The sequence below is a fragment of the Argiope bruennichi genome, chromosome 7 (genome assembly GCF_947563725.1).
Source record: "Argiope bruennichi chromosome 7, qqArgBrue1.1, whole genome shotgun sequence".
In the NCBI taxonomy this organism is placed as follows: domain Eukaryota; kingdom Metazoa; phylum Arthropoda; class Arachnida; order Araneae; family Araneidae; genus Argiope; species Argiope bruennichi.
In genome coordinates, this window is record NC_079157.1 from 81,172,367 (window position 1) to 81,193,824 (window position 21,458).

A 21,458-nucleotide genomic window follows, 5' to 3' on the forward strand; every position below is an offset into this window, starting at 1 on the left:
TTTATATTCGATCATAAACTTTCAGGCATGATATTTTTAAAAGTTTTTTTTATTCGATCCCTTTGAAATGGCCCTTTTAAAAGCGATAATATATTCGATATTTTGTAAATAGAAGAAATTGGTCAGAGCAAATGTAATTCAAGCTTCCATTGGGAAATTGGAATCGTACATGGATAATTATTACATAATATCCATAATTTTAGATGATAAAATTTCATCCTCGCTATCGTAGAATTATAAGTGTGATTCAATTTATGATCCTGGTGAAGCCTGTCCTTCCTGAGTTAAGCGCCTTCAGTTTGTGTTGGATTCAGTTTCGGCTAAAATGATGCGTGGACTCTTTTTCTGTCTCCTGAACAATATTGATGATAATGAAGTCTCAACAAAATTTTTCGTGCCTTCAAGCTGGAGCGTAGATTAATTTCCATCGAATCTAGTATTTACTTAAAATTAAGTATTTTCCTGTGTCGAAATTTTGAAATAAATATAGAAATAAGATCAATTCAGGCATTCCATTCTTGGCTATAAATTGCCGTTTTGGCGTCCCAGGAGTTTTCTTTATCATAGCGTATCGTGTAAAATGACGGGTATTTACACAAAGAAACAAGGTAAAATAAAAATAAAAACTTCAACATACCTAAATTTTAAAAACCATCCAAAATAGATGGCAAATAAAATGTAAAAAAAAAAAAATCCCACAACATCACATCAGAAGGAACAAAGAGCAAAAAAATGTAATTAATCTTTGATAAATCATCCATTTTTTCACGCTCACCCCCAAAAAAATCCCGCCAAATTTTACAAAGGCATGCGCAGTAAGAAAAAAAATCAGTACCACACATGTTGTTGCCCAATCGGACAATTACTTGCCATCGACCGAAAAGCATCTTTCAACATTTTTACGCATGCTCTGTTTACTGGCCGTCTTATAACTGGCCGAGTGTAAATCCGGCATTTGGGTAAAGACTATATTACCGACTCTTTGAAGTATCTAAAGAAGTTTTCCCGGAACATTTCAGAAAATATTAATTAGGATTCGGAGCCAAACAATATCATGGTATATCTTCATTGACGCCTATGGTACTGGGCCATCATTTTTTAATGTCCCATATGTGAAAATCTGCTTATAGCACATAAAATAATTACATATGATTGGTAACAATTTTACAGGCCACCTCTACTTCACTTTGCCCTAATTTTCTACAAAATCCGAAAGATATATTTTTAAATGCATCGAAATTATTGTTGCTTATATAATAATACTTATATATACTACATTTCCCCCTTCCGGGTTCGAATTTGGATAACTATTTTTGTAACCCATTTTTTAATATCGGTTTATTGAGTAGTCACCTTGGAAGAAGAGAACGATTTGTGAGAAATTTCAAGACTCTCAGAAACTGATAAATACTCAGAAAATTTGCTAGTTTTCATTTTGTCATTATTTGTCTAAGGTTGAAGACTGATTTTGTAAATTACATAAAATGTCTGAATATATTTGAACTGGAAAGATAATACTATTTATTAATGCTCCTTGTATTGCTGAATATTTTAAACATCTGTGAGTGTTTAGTATCATATTGCGTTTTTAAACCTCGCTCATCATTGATAGCTGACTGAATGATAATGGGTAAGTAATGATGGGTTTTTTTTTCTAGTTCAAACGAATATAGTAACAAAATACGAGTTTTTATTTATTGAAGATTTGAAAATTTTTTTACTGAAATATTAATTCCGAATAAATTTTTTTTCCTAGAAGGTTTATTACTGTCAATAATTCAAAGAGGGATTTTCTTGGAAAATGGAGATCTTTGCATTTTTAAACAATTATTGTGCAAACTATTATTATTTAAATGTCACTATCATTTACTAGACGGCTGAATGAACAATATGAAATACAGTCGCTACAAGCCAAACTCGGACACCACAGAAAAAAAACTTGCTCTGCCAAAATATTTTAGCAAAACTGAATTAGAAAAAAAACTAAGATTTTTTTGACAGTGAATGTATTGTACAACTGAAAACAAAGTCAAATAACGCCAATTCATAAATTATAATTAAAAATTTAATCATAAAATTATAATTTGTGAAAAGGAGTCCGTAAGCCAAACTCGGACATCTCACAATTAAGCACAAAATAATTGCAACTTATTGGGTAAAAATTACTTCCACTTTTACTATTAATGTTATAATTCTTCAGGGGAACTTTCCAATTGTGTTATTTTCATTTATTGTGGAATTAAATAATAATTTAATTAAAAGAGGCCAAACGAGCATTGAGTTAAGAAAATTGGTTATTAAGCATGAAGAAAATGGAAAGTATGTGCCAGAAATATCAGAGATTACCCACAGAAGTCATTCAACGTTTAATGACATCATAAAATGCTTTAAAACCAATAATCATGTAGAAAATATGCCTAAGCCAGCCCACAATAAGATTTTCAAAGAAGCAGATGATCGATATTTAATCAGAAAAGCAAATCCATTACTTAGTGCACCATACCCATCTATTATTGCTAAAAAGGAATGAGGAAAAAAATTTAGCCCATGAACAATATAAAAATGTGGACCATATGGCAGATCTCAATGGGGGGGGGGGGGAAATCGGATAAAAGCTTTTCATAAGAAAGCGAAATCAGACTAAGATTTAAATTCGCAAAATAAGGACTTAAATTCGCAAGGAACATGAAAACAAGGATTTTTCTTGTTGGAAAAATGTCTTATTTACTGGTGAGAGCAAATTCGTCATTTTTGGACACGATGGCAAGCCTTGCGTCTGGAGAAAATCGAAGGCAAAATTTCACACAAAAAAATTTGTAAGCAACTGTGAAGCATGGTGGTGGATCAGTATTGGTCAGGGGCTCGAATTCAACTACTGGATGAGGAACCCTGTATTTTATCGAAGGGAGAATGTATCAGAATGTATACCTCGACATTTTAAAGAAAAATTTTCGATAATATGTGCTGAAACTTTCTCTTGCCAACAACTGGCGATTTTATCAGGAAAAGGATTCGAAACATAATGCTTATCGAGTGCGTTCCCGGCTTCTATATAATTGTTCTCTCGTAATGGACACTCCACCCCAAAGACCCGATATAAATTCCATCGAAAATTTATAGAAATACCTGAAGAAAGTCTGGGAACACACCATTTCCTGTAAAGATGAATTGAAAAAAGTATTTTTGCAGGAATGAAAAAATATTGAAATTAATTTTTGTGAAAAAATTAATTTATGTCTAAGTTTCTTAAAATGGTTATAAAAACAAGGACTTGCATATAAAACAATTATTCATTTGAAATATTTACTAGTTTTTAAAACTTTCTTATCCGTCCGAGTTTGGCTTGTGCATTATTTTTTCTTTTATTTTGCTTTTTGCCATAATATCTGGTTAAAATGAATGAATTTAATTTTTGTTATTTGCTTTCATAATTGCAATAAATAAGCTATTGAAAATTCATTTAATTAAATTTCTTATCATTTTTAGTTTACAAATTTTGATTGTATTAGTATCTTTTCCTTGGTGTCCGAGTTTGGCTTGGAGAGACTGTATGAAAACTTCGCTGAATTCTTAATTTTCATAAATCTGAAGAAATCTTACGAAAAAATATATATATATATATTAGTTTTGCGTAGAACTCCTATTGATGCTATTACAATTCCTCTATTTTTCCATATCTTTTATTAAAAAATGATTTATTTTAATGCCTTAGAAGAGTACCTAGATAGGAAATGAACAGAATTCAGCTCGTCATTCGACTAAGGCCTTAGTAGCTTCATTTTTAATTTTCCTGTGAATAATCCCTGTTTATTTCAAAGTTAAAAGAAAAAAAAAATATAGTGTCGCAAATTGCGATAATTTGATTTCCATTCTAAATTTCTTTTCTTTACTTAATCAGCTGCACATCTGTACCTATGCGAATAGTTCAATTTAAATGTAAAACGGTGCATTGTGAAATCCTCCGGAATTTAGCTAAAGCGCATTTCAAGCCTTTTGAATTTCGAGTATATCGCTGTTTTTTTGAGCAAATTATAAACGGTTGCATGTCTTCTGCATGATAAATCTAGCAATAATGATAGGTTCTTGTATGTGGGATTCGATATCCACCAACATCCAAATGAACTTGCTTGTGGCAGCCTAGAATTAAAATACTATAAAATTAGCAAGACAACATTTCCCTTCATTGAAAATATTTTAAGAAGCAGTTATCTGCATTTCTACTAATAGCAAAGATCAGGTGTGTATCGGCACTCTCCAGAACGAACCATTTGAACTATAGCTACCAAATTTGGTATACATATATACTTTAATGGGTACAAATGCGCGCCTCAGACCGATTTTTTTAAACTTTCATTAAAACCTTTATTAAGAGTTAATCAGAATTTGGGAATTTTTTGAAATAACTTTCCGAAATACTATTGCATAAAGAAATTATTACCTTTTCAAAGTAAAAGAATTTTTCTCTAATGATATCACTTTATTGCCCAATTGAACTTTTCCAAAGTCGTGGATTTCTTAAATACTTAGAATTAGAGAAATAGAAATCTCAATTTCATGATCATTACATTTTGTGAACGCGTTCAAAGCCGTGGGCGTCACCGATGGCTCTTGTGAAATAAAATGATCAAAACGTGATTATATACCACAACATACTTCTTGTAGATAATATTTCAGAGTTGTATTTATCGCATAGAAAAAAGCTCACTGTGGCACCACAGGAAAACCCTGTAAAACTATAAAAGCTTTCAAAAACGAACACTTTTAAAACGTATTTGTGCGGAAATATTTGTAGAAATGCCAATGAAAGTTCATTTATATCCCCTTCATCTTATGTGAAGTGTTATTAAAATCATAGGACTATAATATCTTGATATGTTAGGAAAAGATCATGTTTTTTGACACGCAGTGAGATGTTCATATATTTTAATATTATTCTATTGCGCTTTTAACATAGTTGTTGCATCATCATTTGGTGCAGCTTGGTCAGCTCTAGCCCTTGTGCCATGAAAAATTATTCATTCAATCTTTTATATTTCCTATGTTATTGTAAAGCTAAACAAAGCAACTCAAGGGTTAATTTTTATTATTGTAAAATGACTATTGACTGGTCTGGTAAAAATAATATTGACTGGTTTGGTGGCCCATATTAAAGAGGCGCAGTAGAGTCCCACTTTATCAAGCTTAATTCGTTACCGAATTTTCTTCGTAATACGAAATGCCTGTGAAGCGAAAAGATCTTTTCCATGTGAATGAAGATAAAATAACAATGTTCCAATTAAAAAAATTGAAGAAAAAAAGTATAATTCTTACTGCAATTTATAATTTTCCCAAATATTAATCTGAATTTCCTTTCCAGCTCGCCATTCTGCAAAAAATAAATTGGACTACAACGGAGTGCCACCTTCATCTTCATACCCGATTCTCATTATGTGATGGATTGCACACATAGAAACTCGTCGCTACAAGCGTCATTCTTCCAATTTCTCCACTGAAAAAGTACTGCTGGATCCAGACTTGGTGTGAGGAAAGAACATCATCTAAATCGCATCACACCGTGCCATGCCATTTTTAGATGAATGAGGAAGGTATTTTCTTATCGATTTCCTACTCTATCGTGTTAGACTAACCAGGTATGTCTATGTAATTGTGGTATCTCACCAGCTTAGAGATTGCATGCATCGAATATTCAGAAGTTGTAAATGTTTCTTCCTTATTCTTTCAAAACATCAGTTTTAGGTTTTAATGCCTTCCAAGAATATAAAAGTGGAGCATATTTAATTCCAATCGAAATAATTTTAAAAGTACACGAAAGGCAATTTAAATACGGAGCAATCGAGTCCACTTTCAGAAATGAATGAAACGCTGAAGCTAAAAACGAAAGTTGAATATTATTCTGAACAATTATTTTTCAAATCATTAAAGTAAATTTTCCAAAATCGCACACAATGTTATTCAGTTTCAATCCAGTAATTTTAGTTATTTTTTTATTTGAAGATAAACTATCCACTGTACATGGATTCTTCATAAAGGGCTTTTATTTAAATCCCGGTATAGTTTCATCTCGGTATATTTCTAATTTATACAGAAAATTTCATCGTACCTGCATACAATTCTTGTAGCTTCTTCCTAATACCGCTTTTACTTATTTCAGGCAATATATTATAACGCGATCTAGTTTTGCTGATTATATGCTGTTATTCAAACTTTTGCTTATGAATAGTGATATGGAAAATCGCGAATTGAGTAGTACAAATTAAATTTTTCAGCTGGAGAAATTGTCAAAGTTAGTTTGAATACTTAATCGAAAGATGAATTTGGGTGTTGCTGCACCTAAAAATTAGTTTTATATTGGATAATTGATGTCAGGGTCAAGGCAGAATTTCAACGAATCCAAGAACTGTTTTGTAAGAAGAGGAATAAAATATTGGTACACATTTTAAAACTCCAAGCATTAATGCTATTAATTTCCTGCACGATAGAACTGAACGATTTCATACTTTCTATATTTAAAAAAATGATTTAGTGTTAAATGCTTAAGAACATCTCGGAAACTTCGAGGTGAAAAAATGTTGATGAAAACGAAACTTTTCTTCTGGATGGTAAAAATGTAAAAGCAGATAGGGAAAAGAATTTTTTTAGCCTTACAAATAGTTTGTCGAATTTTTTAAAATGATTGATTCCTAATGAGTAATAAGTCAACTTTTTCAATTCTATCGTAAATAGGAGCAGAAAAATATAAAAAATTATTGAAACTAATTATTTCTTTATCATTTCGAAGGGTTTAAGGGCATTGTTTTGTAAATAGAGTAGGAATGAAATTCTTCTCGTTAATTTGTATCTCGAATTTTTAGTGCATTTTTAAATTGCCGATAGTTACCTCAAACATTCTCTTGCTGTTTGAACTAATTTTTTGTTTCTCTTTAAATTTTCTTTAATTGCGCAATCCTCTTTCACAAAAAATAAGGCAATTTTTAAATTTCTTTTTATTAGTAGTATAGGTTTTTCCAATTTATTTTGATATCATTGGAGTAAGCTTATATTAATATTAACAGAATATATATTCAATAGAAAAAAATCTAAATTGCCTTAACATATTTTGTATTTTTCAATTCTTATATATTATATTTAGCGCTATTTATTTAGTATTCAATTTTATTTCTTACTGCTCTTCTTTATTCCCTCAAATCATGTATTTTCAGGCATGCTAACACATGAAATTAGCTGTTATAACATTTCAGTGAAAATGTATTATAAACACTTTCCGCCCTGAAACTAACTTCGTTAAATTAATTTTAGAATTCAAACTGTTATTAGCTGCAATTTAGAAATATATATGTAGTCTTGTATCCATCTGAGCACCACCTATATTTGAAGTATTTTCTGATCGTATATTTGAAAGAATAATTTAAAGAAATGCCAATAAAAATGTTAATAACAGCGCTGCATGCCTCGCATCAATTTCTTGCATCCAAATATGTATTTTTAAATTTAAAAATCAAATCATTCGTGAATTATTCAATACAAACATCGCATTAATGAAAATTTTATTTATTCATAATGTATTTTGATTGCAATGAATCGAATTTGTTCAGAGACAATAATCGGGAATTGTTTGAGATCCGATTTGGCCAAGCTGGTATTGCACTTTGAGAGAAATCTAACATTAAAATTTATAAATTGGCAGGAAGGCAGTACAAGGGATAGAAAATTTTCTTATGGAATTTCGAAAGTTAATGCTTTCAAACAAATGACGGAACTTCTTCTATTTACTATTCTACTATGTTTGAATAAATGTGCCGCTCATCAAAGTAAGCAAGAAAACCCCTGGGTCCAGTATTTTTTAAATTCCATTTTGGTGCTAATTTCAATGCTAAATATTTGATCTCATCAACGCAAGGGGGGGGGGTACTGTCATATGTTTTGCTCATAGTTTGAAATGTACAATGCGAATGAGAAAATTGTCTAGTGATGTACATTGAATATGGTATGCAATGATTGCAACATAGTCGAAAATGGAAATGGTCAATGGGAGATATGAAAGTTTGATCAGTTACTTTCTCATCGGTTAGGGAGAGAAATCATTAGCTGGACCAATTATCGAATACTATATTTCATGCTGAGAATTTACTGTAATTTAATGTTGTTGTTTATGAAGTTAGTAGCACACGTAATGAATTTGTGAGGGTATGAGAATTGTGGACTAGAGTTATTGTTGGCAGTGCGGATGACACTTTGGGAGAATCATGGACAGGAGGTGTAGCTGGTGACTTGGATAATACGTGAATTGTTTCGAAGTTGTTTGACAAAGACATAGTTGTGTGCCTGGATTGTAGTTACGAGGGTGATGTTGGCAGCAGCTCGGGAGACGTGTGTGAATTGGGATTTTGAAGCATGTCGGAGGTAGCCTGAATTGTGATTTCGAGTGGTGTTGGCGGCGGCCTGGGTAATGCCTGAATTGTGATTTCGAGAGTGGTTGTTGCCGTCCGGCCTGGGTAATGCCTGAAATGTGATTTCGAGAGTGGTGTGTGTTGGCGTCCGCCTGGGTAATGCCTGAAATGTGATTTCGAGAGTGGTGTGTGTTGGCGTCCGCCTGGGTAATGCCTGAAATGTGATTTCGGGAGTGGTGTGTGTTGGCGTCCGCCTGGATAATGCCTGAAATGTGATTTCGGGAGTGGTGTGTGTTGGCGTCCGCCTGGATAATGCCTGAAATGTGATTTCGAGAGTGGTGTGTGTTGGCGTCCGCCTGGATAATGCCTGAAATGTGATTTCGAGAGTGGTGTGTGTTGGCGTCCGCCTGGGTAATGCCTGAAATGTGATTTCGAGAGTGGTGTGTGTTGGCGGCGGCCTGGGTAATGCCTGAAATGTGATTTCGAGAGTGGTGTGTGTTGGCGGCGGCCTGGGTAATGCCTGAAATGTGATTTCGAGAGTGGTGTGTGTTGGCGGCGGCCTGGGTAATGCCTGAAATGTGATTTCGAGAGTGGTGTGTGTTGGCGGCGGCCTGGGTAATGCCTGAAATGTGATTTCGAGAGTGGTGTGTGTTGGCGGCGGCCTGGGTAATGCCTGAAATGTGATTTCGAGAGTGGTGTGTGTTGGCGGCGGCCTGGGTAATGCCTGAAATGTGATTTCGAGAGTGGTGTGTGTTGGCGGCGGCCTGGGTAATGCCTGAAATGTGATTTCGAGAGTGGTGTGTGTTGGCGGCGGCCTGGGTAATGCCTGAAATGTGATTTCGAGAGTGGTGTGTGTTGGCGGCGGCCTGGGTAATGCCTGAAATGTGATTTCGAGAGTGGTGTGTGTTGGCGGCGGCCTGGGTAATGCCTGAAATGTGATTTCGAGAGTGGTGTGTGTTGGCGGCGGCCTGGGTAATGCCTGAAATGTGATTTCGAGAGTGGTGTGTGTTGGCGGCGGCCTGGGTAATGCCTGAAATGTGATTTCGAGAGTGGTGTGTGTTGGCGGCGGCCTGGGTAATGCCTGAAATGTGATTTCGAGAGTGGTGTGTGTTGGCGGCGGCCTGGGTAATGCCTGAAATGTGATTTCGAGAGTGGTGTGTGTTGGCGGCGGCCTGGGTAATGCCTGAAATGTGATTTCGAGAGTGGTGTGTGTTGGCGGCGGCCTGGGTAATGCCTGAAATGTGATTTCGAGAGTGGTGTGTGTTGGCGTCCGCCTGGGTAATGCCTGAAATGTGATTTCGAGAGTGGTGTGTGTTGGCGTCCGCCTGGGTAATGCCTGAAATGTGATTTCGAGAGTGGTGTGTGTTGGCGTCCGCCTGGGTAATGCCTGAAATGTGATTTCGAGAGTGGTGTGTGTTGGCGTCCGCCTGGGTAATGCCTGAAATGTGATTTCGGGAGTGGTGTGTGTTGGCGTCCGCCTGGGTAATGCCTGAAATGTGATTTCGGGAGTGGTGTGTGTTGGCGTCCGCCTGGGTAATGCCTGAAATGTGATTTCGAGAGTGGTGTGTGTTGGCGGCGGCCTGGGTAATGCCTGAAATGTGATTTCGAGAGTGGTGTGTGTTGGCGGCGGCCTGGGTAATGCCTGAAATTTGGTTTTGGACGATTGGTGATGTGCGAAATATGTTTGATTTGTGGTTCGAGGTTGGCATTGTGTTGATAATTATGTATAAATTGATATTTCGGAAGTGGTGTTAGCGGTGTGGATAATGAGTGTCTGCATTGATTGGAGCAGTGTGGATAATGCGTGTGTCTGAATTGTGATTTCGACGGTGATATTGGCGGTAGCGTGGGAAATGCGCAAATTGTGGTTTCGGAGTAGTGGTGGCGTGGTGCGTGTATGTTGCCACCAAAAGATGTATTGGTGGCTACGTGGCTTAAAGCATGAATTGTTTCAGAATAGGTGTTGGTGACGTAGATAACAGGTGCTGGTTTGCTTGAGTTCGAATGATAAAAATTTAAAATACTAAATGGAAAAAAATCGATGATATAATTGTGTACTACCCAAAAAGGCAAAACTTGTTTTCATTTAACCTAGTTTAGTTTCACATCACGAACAATATTTCGATAGTAAGAAGGAAGAGCTTGAAATATTGCTTTGAAGTAGAAAAATAATTGAAAAAATGTTTAAAAGAATGCTTATGCAATTTAAAAATAAACTGGGTTTAAGATTTAAGAAGGGCTTTGTTTATAACTTAAAATGAAACTTTTTGAATCCCATTCAACCAGCTGTTACGGGGTTTTTTTCTGATGGCTATAAGACTCAATAATAAAGACGATCTTCATTTTGCTTTAGAAAAATCAATAGAAATGTTAAACAATTAATGGATAGATAAATCAACTGAACTATTGTAATTGGTTTCGTGACAATTATTTCAAAAATGCTTTAGTAATGAGAACTCGAATCTCAAGTCAATAAATGCAATCCATAATAGTTGTAACTAATAACTGAAACTCTGTATGATGCTAGAAGAATCGACGCATAAAAATTTAATACATACTTTCTAGGCTGAGGAGCAGAATCGATTCAAATTCATATTTCGTTAAGAGATTTGGCTGACAAAAGTCCTAGAAATTCAAAGCTTATCCGTTACCGAGTCCAATAAAAATACTTGTAATCCTCATAAATTTAATTGAAATATTTTTATGGACCTTTTTTCAAATATTTGCAATTTCTTCGAATAATATTCGCATATTCTCATTTAGGAGGCATAGAAGCAAATGATAGCTAACTGGAATTAACCTTAAAATCATTTCAAAATATTTAGAACTCCGATTGAAAGTTGCCTTTTAATCATCCTTTAAATATTTGTTAGCAGTTCTTGCCATCTAGAACAATAAAAGCTCCGTTTCCATAATGTTCATTTCTGAAGTATTTCGGTCTTTTAACCACTTTTCTTTATAAGTCTTGGAATTAAAATCGGTATATTTTATTATCTAAATAATCTTGTCGCCGTCTATTTTATTTTTGTTATTCTTTATATGTTAACTATTCCTCTAGTTGACGCAGTAATTTGACATTCCATAGAAAAAAAATGCGATTCGATTTTGAATATCGGTCAATCCTAAAATAAGCTTTTTTGAGATGGAAGGCATGCAATTTCTTCTGGCTAAAGTAGCCGAGTTTATTTGAACTTCTTAACTTCGAGAATTTAGAAATTAAATTTGTTCCTTATCACAATCAAAAGGAATTTTAAATAGCGTATATCGAATGCGGGGGTATTTTAATGTTATTTGAATCCAAAGTCAATTATCGGCTAGAACAGGCACAGGAAAAATTCGAACAATTGCATTAATTGAGTATTAGAGATTAATTTATTGGGTATTCGAATTGAAGAAAGCGCATTAAAATGAAGTTTTCTGGACTTATTTAGACATACACTTCTGTATATTTAGGTACATGAAGAAAATTGCTTTTCTCAAATCTTAAAATGCTGTTTTAAGACAAAGCTGTTTGTTGTATTTGAATGTAACTTTGCTTATTGTAATTTTTTAAAAAAGCACGAGATGATCTTATTTCTGTAGGTTTTCACTTTTGGAAATTTAAAAACGATAATATTTACTTTCTGAATAGACAGAATAGACTATGCTCTGAACATTAAGTTTCGATTCAGTTTATTCTACAAAAGGATCTTCCGTCAGAATAATACTCGCATATATCTGAAAACGAATCATTAACAGTCAGTTGTCCTTTAAAATATTTTTAAATAATTTGAAAGTCTAACTGTAATTAAAATCTGCACGGTTGATGCCTAGATTGAATGTGGAAGAAACCTGATTAATATCTGGATATTCCATACATGTTTCTAAACGACGTGAATAGCACAATTATATGGATTTTACATGGTACAGTCTCAAAACGGCAGGGGGCAAGAACTATAGCGATTGTTTTCCTGTGCCATTTTCTACAAATGTGCTGAGTGAATTTGGCTAGTTCTTTGCATAAAAATAATAGGAACCTTACAGATCTTCTATTTAAACTGTTTAACTGATATTACACAATTTCTGTTGAAATATTAACTTTTTCACTCATTTAAATGAAATGAAACTCCATAGATATCATCAGCGAAGCCAAGTTGTCTGCAGTTGTTCTTGGAGCTTTTAACTATAGGCATTTGTGTTTACTGGAACTATGGCAATACATCATTTCTCATATATAGAGTTACTTTTTCAGCTGTAGACAAATAGCACAGATAACAGCTGTCTGGATTTCCAGAAAGCGTTTTCGTTTTCAGTTTGGTACAGAAGTAATATCGGTAAGTTGCACTATTTAAGATGATAAACATAATGAAATGAAAATTAAATGCAATCATTTGATTTATCAATTGATAATTAGAACTATAACAATTCATTTCTCTCTTTTATTAGTTATTCACAGGGAAGACAACCTAGAACTCTGAATCAATGCCATTTTGCCTGATAAACGATGCCGTTTACCATCAGTATTTTCTCAGTTCCTTAGACATGCCATCCATCTAGATAAATTATGATTGGAAAATGATGTTGGAGCATCAGAAATTCAAGGACTTGGTAAGTTTTCAAATTGTATTAAACTGGCAAAGCGATATGGCTTTTGGAAACAAATATAATTGGTTCGTCTAGAAATAAAAACTTCCGGGGGTTACAAAAAGATGCGAAACATAATTATTTGGAAGAAATCGTAATTTTTTTTTCAGATACTTCCCATCAAAAGGACTACAGGAATTGAAATACGTGTCATACCGTTAAATTAATTTCTATGCGTGGGTCTTTAATTGTTTGCCAGAGAAGGGAGTCAGCATGTGATGTCGTCCGTCGCTAAAGAAATATTGCTTGGGCAGGAACATTTTCGATCTATCCCAACGTTTATAATAGGGCAAAAAAAAATATACTTCTAGGTAAGTTTGTTTCTTCTCTGTATGGTTGGCGTTAAATTTACTTTTTGTAATGACCACAAACGTATTACTATTATTTGAAAAATCAATAAATTATTTTTTGATCCTTTATTACCGTAAGTTAAGGTTTTTCCTAAGGCCATCAAACTTTTTTTCAAGCATCTAATAAGATCCTATAAAATCTGAATTGAAACCTGACAAAAATAAAATTGAATGGTTCTTTAATCAGAAAGATATTTTAGGTCTCGGCATAATGTGGGCCCTTTTTGAAAAGCGTTCTAATTGTTGGCGAATAAACCTTATATGTAATCAATAATTGTGTTTAAAGGAAAATTAATAAATTGGGTGATCTATTTATTTTCTTAAATGAATGCTTATATCTCTCGGGGAAAAAAAATGGGAGTGTCTTTTATAGAAAGAATAAATGAAATGGTTAGATGAATTGTTTTGCAGATGTATTTCAAATAATATGAACATTTTCATTTTTAGAGAGAAAGAGGAACAGATGCGAATTTTCAGATTTTTCTAATTAAAAAACCGAATTCATTTCCTTTCATCAATGAAAATAGCAAGCGAATTCTCTTCTGGTTTTTAAATTATCGCTGTATATTGAAGTAGCAAAGCTAAATGGCATATATTCCTGCATTTCACCGTATTCTTGATGCATGGTTCCATATCCGTAGTTTTAATTATTTAACTTTTTTTTTTTTTTCAGATATTGACTGAAATGACCACTGCTGAACAAGAAATATCTGAAGCCTTCAAGCGGTTATTGGAATTTGGACCCTTTTAAAATTAAATTATGAACGGAGATCCAACAGATTTAATTGATAGTTCTTAAAAGGCTTGAAATACCAATTTCAAAATGCATCATCTTTAGTACTCACAAATTATAGAACTTAAACCCAATCTGCACAGTGGATTGAAAGCGAACGAAACGCTTATAATCTCTCCTTATTCCAGACAAGTGGCTTCTAAGTGACGAGGTCAGAGTTATGTTGGTTTAAAATGTGTAATCTGTGATAAGAAAATCATGGTGATTTCTTCTGATACTGTTGTCAATAAAGGAACAAATGTGAATTCAAATGATTTTTGGAGCCATGCTAGCAAGAGCTTACGAGATAACATCCATTTTCACCACTTTACTTATGCATAAATAGTGAAGCAGAACATCTCGTAAATCAACATCATATGCATCTGACACTACAGCAACATACAGTGCGAAGAAGTCGACTGATGACATTAATTTGAACAGCAGCATAACGGTGCTTCCCTCTGCGGAATGAATGAATGATCTTTATAGTTCCAGCTACAAATTCTATGTATAGAAAATATCTGGATGCCCAGAAAAGAATGGTGCGATAGTGATTTGGGTAAGTGGTATAAATTTATAGTTATCATATCAAAATGAAGATTAGATGCAATCATTTGATTTGACAATCGAATAAATAAAAAAAAGTACTTTTTATTTTGGATAGACAGCTTATTGATTCCATTTTTCTAGGGGGAAAAAAACCCATCAGAACTTGGAATCGTATAGCTTTTTCGATTCCAAACTCTAGCCATCAAAATACATTGCGCTTTATTCGGGGAAGATATTCTCTTAAGATGACATTCAAGGACGTGGTAAGTTCCTGAATTATAATAATCTCAAAAATTTGACATTGGCGAATCTTCTTATTTGGGACCTTCAAAAAATGTCCTGAAGCAGTAAAGATACCAAAACAATAACTTCCTCGAAATTGAAAGTCTACCGCATGTTGTATTCACAAGAGATACGGTGCATGGCCAGAAACCTTTCCGACCTGCGCATGTGGGAGATAAGTAAAAGATGTTTACGTGTCATTTTGTTTCGTGTCTTCTTTCATCCTCGAGTGGATTCTTTTTTTGAAACGAATCAGACTTAATGCGGTTAATATTTAAAATCTTAGTTAACCGTAGTAATCGGTACATACTGATATTAGTAAGGTCGCAAGTCATTTTCATGTATTTAAAAGACAACAAAGAAAATTTCATCGAAAAACCTACGAAAGAAATATTTTTCAAACGCAATTTGGGTCATGTTTTCTTCCTCTGCACGCATGCATATGTTTAGAGAGCCCAAGATGATTTTTCGAATGTTTTGAGGACATGGAAGAATAACCTATTGACTACACGGCTGAATACAATGACTGTGACTACTGGAGGACTATTTGAGCATTCATTATTCGCACCACTTCTCAGCCTCGGAGAATAAACATTTCAGAAAAACGGAAGATCCTGAACGAAATCATTTATTTAGCTAATGATTTAAACGCAATTTTAAAATTATAAGTTTCATTTTTAAAACGAGAATAGGTAGGTAAAGTGAGATATTAGGAAATCTATATTTTAAAAGAATTTTTATTATCACTTCTATGAATAACGAAACGGTAAATAAGTTCTCTTTTTTTAGACTTTTGAATCATTGATTTAAAGAGCAAAATAAAGTCACTTCTATTTCAGCATTTAATGTTATTCTTGATATTTTCAGATTTATATTAATTCAAATATTTAATCTTTTCAGATATTGACAATCGGATATTTAATCTACACAGACATAGTTTTGACTAAAATGATACAGTGGATGGCATCCGGAATCTTCAGCAAGTGCATATTTGAATTAGGAGTAATGAAGTATTGGAAGGAGATCCAACATACGCAGTTTATAATATTAGACCAAACCCAAAATGCTTGTATTGTACCAAAATATTATCAATGATCTATATAGTGGATATGTGAATACATGTGTGATTAGCGATATTTTAGGATATCAATACATGTTTTATTCTTCTATTTTTAAGGTGTAGAATATTTATATATTTCTGGAGAATTCTTTCAATCAGTGAAGTAATTCTTTTTGAACTTGGAACACATTTAAGAGCATGGAATGTACATCATTCAGAACATGTTTGGCATTTGAATCAATATTTCATCTTTAAAAAATTTTGGAAATTGTTATTTATATACAAACTTAATAGCTTTTGGTACATTTTATTTCTTCAAAGTTGACACTGGTTTTCTACTACTTCAGAAGCAAGCAATTTTTAAAACAAAATAGATTTTTGAAAAAAAAATTATGTCGATAAATTAAAATTTGATAGTATATTTTATTTTTATCTGTTATCTAAATCCAATTTTCAACAACACTGAAAGTTTAATTCTTTTCCATATGTATGAATTTCATTTGTAACCATAATCACTTGTTACATTCTGTTAAGTTAACAAGCATAACTCTCACTGATCCAGAAATATAGGCAGGATCTCAAATGTAATTACATAAAATAAAGAATAAACTTAATTTTCATGGTACATTTCTCAATCATTGTCAATGGAGAATGCATATTTGCGCTTGTGATTTTGTTAAGATTATTTTTCATCTATTGTCATAACATAATCTAAAAATTTAAATTCCAATTATCAACTGATTAGCTCATATTTCTTCATATTTGCATAACTGTTTTCTGTATAGTTTTTAATTTATTAAGAAGTTTTATGAAATTGGAATTCTGTATTTCCATTTTGTACTTAATGTCAATGCTGCGGAAAACAATTTCATTATTTCATTCATTTCTAGAGCTTCACATTTTGCTTCTGAAATGATTTAGCACAAATTCAATATATTTAATCTAATAATTATATGTGTATAGTTGTTAAATCAATGAATTTTTATTTTCTTAAATCTTTCATATTCGCTTTTGAAATATTATTTTATGCTGAACGTCCGTTATGTGGTCTCAAGTTTTTAAAATATTTTAGATGTATTTTGGCTTTAAAGAAAGATTTATAACAATGAAATTTAATATTATATGGAATATGTATGTTTATCTAATTTAAAATACTTGAATAGTCATTATCTATCTATATTCTGTATGAAAGAAAAGACAAAAAATGCAATGTAAACATTCTTGCTTTGCTTTCTTAAAGATTATTTAAAGTTGAAAAATATTAATAGAAAATATTCTTTTAAACTTTGTTATGTGTTTGCCCTCATGAAATGGCTTTGAGCATCAAAAAGATGTTTTATGATTATATTTTGAATTTGATTTTCGAAACTGTAATTTTTCTTAAATTGTGATAAAATTTCATAAAATGCATAGCATCAATTTAAAAACAGGGTATCAATTTTTTGTTGATTGAAATAATTTCAACATATTCAGAAAAATGTTAACATAATCTTTATAGCTATATTAAATAAGTATCGGTTCATTGTATCCATTTGCAGTTATTTTTGAAAATCGGGATTTTATTCTTGTTAAATATATTTAAAAAACTAATTTATTAAAAATAAATGATAAATGAGTTATAGTTATAAGATTAATGGTAAATTTGAAGTACTAAACATAACTTCTAAATCTCAGCTGCGGCTTTCGATTTTACTTGAATGTGTACATCCGCGGATAGAGGATACTTTGATTGGCTCGGTCGGCCAGCCAATCAAAATGTCCTTTGATTCTTCAAAAGCATTTGATCATTGTGCCTGATCACCACAATGATCAATATGCCTTCGCAGAAAATAACTTGAATCGCAATTAACTTGAATCGAAATTCTAAAAAAATATACGCGATTATAATGAAATATGTGTTGAGAAAGAAAGTGAATGGATGCGATGAATATTGAATAATATAATGTAGATGTCTTTCTTTTATTTATAATATACGAGAAAATTGGGGATTCAGAATTATCAGCTTTGCAGAAGCATTAAATTTCGATTTTTTATCTAAGTTATTTGAAATATTAAATTTTCAATTATTTTAAGTTGAATTATGCCTTGCTCATTTTTTAAAACTAATATTCAAGTTGCATTTTATCTCTATGTAGTAATTTATATAAATGTGGTGTTTCTTTCATTATATTTTAAGAAACAATGCTTGTATTCAATTTCCCAATTACAGTATATCAATTTTATGTTAAATAAAAACTTTACTTTTAAAATTGTTCGAATTTTTGTTAAGCTGATTGTATAAAATAGCAATTTCATATATGTTTAACTTAATTTGATACCTGTAGTGGATTCTTAATTCAATGTATTAATATTCTACTTTTTATGTTATAATCTTGTAAATGATAAGTTTTTGCATATGAAATTTGCAAATAAATCTTTCGTATTTCGAATTCAATTTCGTATTTCATTATAAAATAGTCCTGTCTCCTTTCCAGTAATTGTTTTGTCAAAAGTTTTAAATTTTCGAGAATTGTTGTTCTAACAAATTCGTACGCTAATTTAAAACTGTATATATATCCAGGTTGTTTGAAGAATTTTATTCAAATTAAAAGTTGTGAGGCACAAGACGAATTAACATTTATTTATTTATTTTTTCAATACTTTTTCTGAAATAATTTTATTAGTTAAAATTTAAATGCAAGTCATCAGAATTTAATTCTTTAATTTGATTGCAGAGTATAGATAAGATAAATTAGAAATTGGTCATGCCCTAGAAATATTGTAGTAGAAATGAACGAAAGAAATTTTAGTCTTTTTCTCTTTAACATTGTGTTTATAGAAATTCCGGTGTATTAAAATCGGATTCATCTGCATTCGAATTGAAAGCTAAAATCTATTTGTATGTTCGTTCCTGTTTCCTAATTGGTTAAATTTGAGGTCCTTAACTTGGGGAAAAAAAAGGCATTTTTTAAAACTTTGAGAGTGTTTGATGTGAATTGTAAAATTTGTTTTGAAATTTCACTGTATTATTGATCTATTTTCATGTAAGGATTTATCTGAAAATAAGTTAACCGATTTCAACAAAAAGAAATTTATTTCTTAAACATTACATATTTATTAACGCATTTAAATGTAACTTTTTTTTTCCTCTTGATATATTGATTTTTACTCTTTTTTTAGATTTGTATATTATGAATAAATAGAATTTTCACTATTGTAAAAATTCGATTTCTTCCTATCGGTATCAAATTTGCTGCATCAAATCGCAGTCGGTATCGAATTTCATAGTTGCTAAATTAAGTGACCACCTACTAAGCAAAGATCGTTAAACTAGGTAATTTAATATAAATAAGAACTGCATAATTATGAAATTAAATATTTTATCAGCGTATTAACGGGAAAATTTTATTAAATCTGGCAGTCGAAATAAAAATCGTAGATGTGTGAAATATGGATAGAAAAGTTTCCAATGAACTAAAATCGTATTTGCGTTCAAAACGCATTTAAATTTTATTAAAAATTTGGAATTTTGATTCTTATGATATTCTGTTGATTAGAAGCAGAAGAAAGCCCCGTAGCTTTAACCGGGAAAAGAACAGTTTTCTCAGTGAAAAAAAAATAGCTTTAGATTTCTACGCATGGTAGATTTATGCAGTGACCATTTGCAAAACATTAAAAGCATTTATTCTATACAGAAAAAGCACACACGGGTATATTACGGTAAATCATTTAAAAAGAACATCAACACCATCCGAATAATTCTCTACAAAGAAGCATGCATGCCGCAAATGTCTAGCACATAACGAAGGCGCATTTTTGACATCTTACTTAACGGCAAATTGTATTTTAGGAGACATAGAAAATAAGCATTCAAAATCTAACACTATAAAAATTCTAATTAGTAAATATATTTAATATTTCTCTACAAAATGTAATGTACAATAATAGTAATAATTCTTTCCAAGCATAAATGTTTTTATATTATCTGCTAATAAGTTCTTATTTTAAGTTGTTTTAACAAAATATGGATCTCAAAGCAATACTCTAAAAATGTAAGAAACTGAAGGGAATATTTTAGATAATTTTAATGGCCCTTATAATATGTTTGAATTTTTATTGAAAATACAAGAAATTATTTCTGATTGCATTGTCTTAATCTTTTTACAATCTGCTGATTCATTTTTGATTGAAAAAAAAATCCCTGCATTTCTTACATGCATGAAATGGCCAGTAAAATCATATTTTCATTTTTTGATATTTAATGTGTTTCATAATTCATGGTTTTAAATATTATGAGATGAAAAATTTCTCAAGCATGTGGATGGTGTCATTTTATATCAACTTTTAGAAAAATTAATATATTGAGACTTAAGTTTACATTAAACGTGTTTCAATTTAAAATAAAGATAAAATTAAAATATTTTTGACTCTTAAAATATCTTATTAGGAAGTGTACAAAATTTCAACTCTTTTACACGAGGAAGAGCGTAAAATGTTTTTCACAGCTTTTATTCAAATTTCATGTTTCAAAGTTCAGAAAAAGCGGGATTTTTTTTTCACATTTTAGAACGATTTCGATAATAAATATTGTATAAGAGAATCATTTGGAATAAACATTTCTGGCAACAACTTATTATTTAGAATGGAAAATATCATATACTAATTTTATTCTTCTTTTAAAATATCGCGCATAAACAAACTGTGGATTGATTGAAGGATATGCTCTTACGCTTTCAAAAAAAAAATTTCCTATAACTCAAAATTATTGAGAAAATATTGGTATTAAATTGTCTAAATGTAAAATAGGCAATACCACTAATCGGAAAAGGAAAAATACTCCTATCATTACTTTCACGTGGAAAGAAATCTCCGAAGAATTCCCGGAAAAAACACATAATGTTTCATATAATTCTAAAGTAAAATTGCTAGTAAGAAAAATACCCACCGAAGCAGTAAGAAATTTCAAAGTCATTAAATATATCCGTGTCAACAATAAATAAAATAATAAGTCTAAATTTATATCTGTAAAAAGCTAAAAAATCTAAATGTTCTCCAGTTTTTCCCAATGCATATGGCTCAACACAAAATAAATCGTCGAACCCTTTCTGAAATCTATTTAATAGGAAAAAAAATTAAATACTTTGTGATCCTCAAAGATGTATGGGTTTACATAAATCAATGTAACGTAAAAGGTCAATTTATTTTCAAATATTAAGTGAAAAAACATACAAACACGAGGATAGCCTATTCGAAGGATAATAAAGTAAAGCATTCGTATGGTACTGTAGCAGATTGTTACGAGCGAGGATAGAACCTGAGTCCTTGTGGTTCGCAACCCAGTAACATGACCACAATACAAAAGCAATCGTTTGGTAGCGTCGCTGTTAACTGGCTTATCAGCTTTCACCATAGACTCTCCCTCCAGTGAGTCGGAGATGAGAGGAACGATATGGCTG

General features: G+C 32.0%; 2 long non-coding RNA genes across 2 annotated transcripts; both read left to right on the plus strand.

The window, feature by feature from the left end:
* The first annotated feature begins 1,457 nt into the window (after positions 1-1,457).
* On the plus strand, positions 1,458-12,672 carry LOC129975613 (uncharacterized). The gene is made up of 3 exons (XR_008785036.1): positions 1,458-1,630; positions 5,357-5,585; positions 12,501-12,672. It is a non-coding gene; the product is annotated as an uncharacterized LOC129975613 (long non-coding RNA).
* Positions 12,673-12,838: 166 nt separating this feature from the next.
* Positions 12,839-14,684, plus strand: LOC129975614 (uncharacterized). Its single transcript, XR_008785037.1, has 3 exons — positions 12,839-12,974; positions 13,121-13,321; positions 14,034-14,684. It is a non-coding gene; the product is annotated as an uncharacterized LOC129975614 (long non-coding RNA).
* Positions 14,685-21,458: the final 6,774 nt, after the last annotated feature.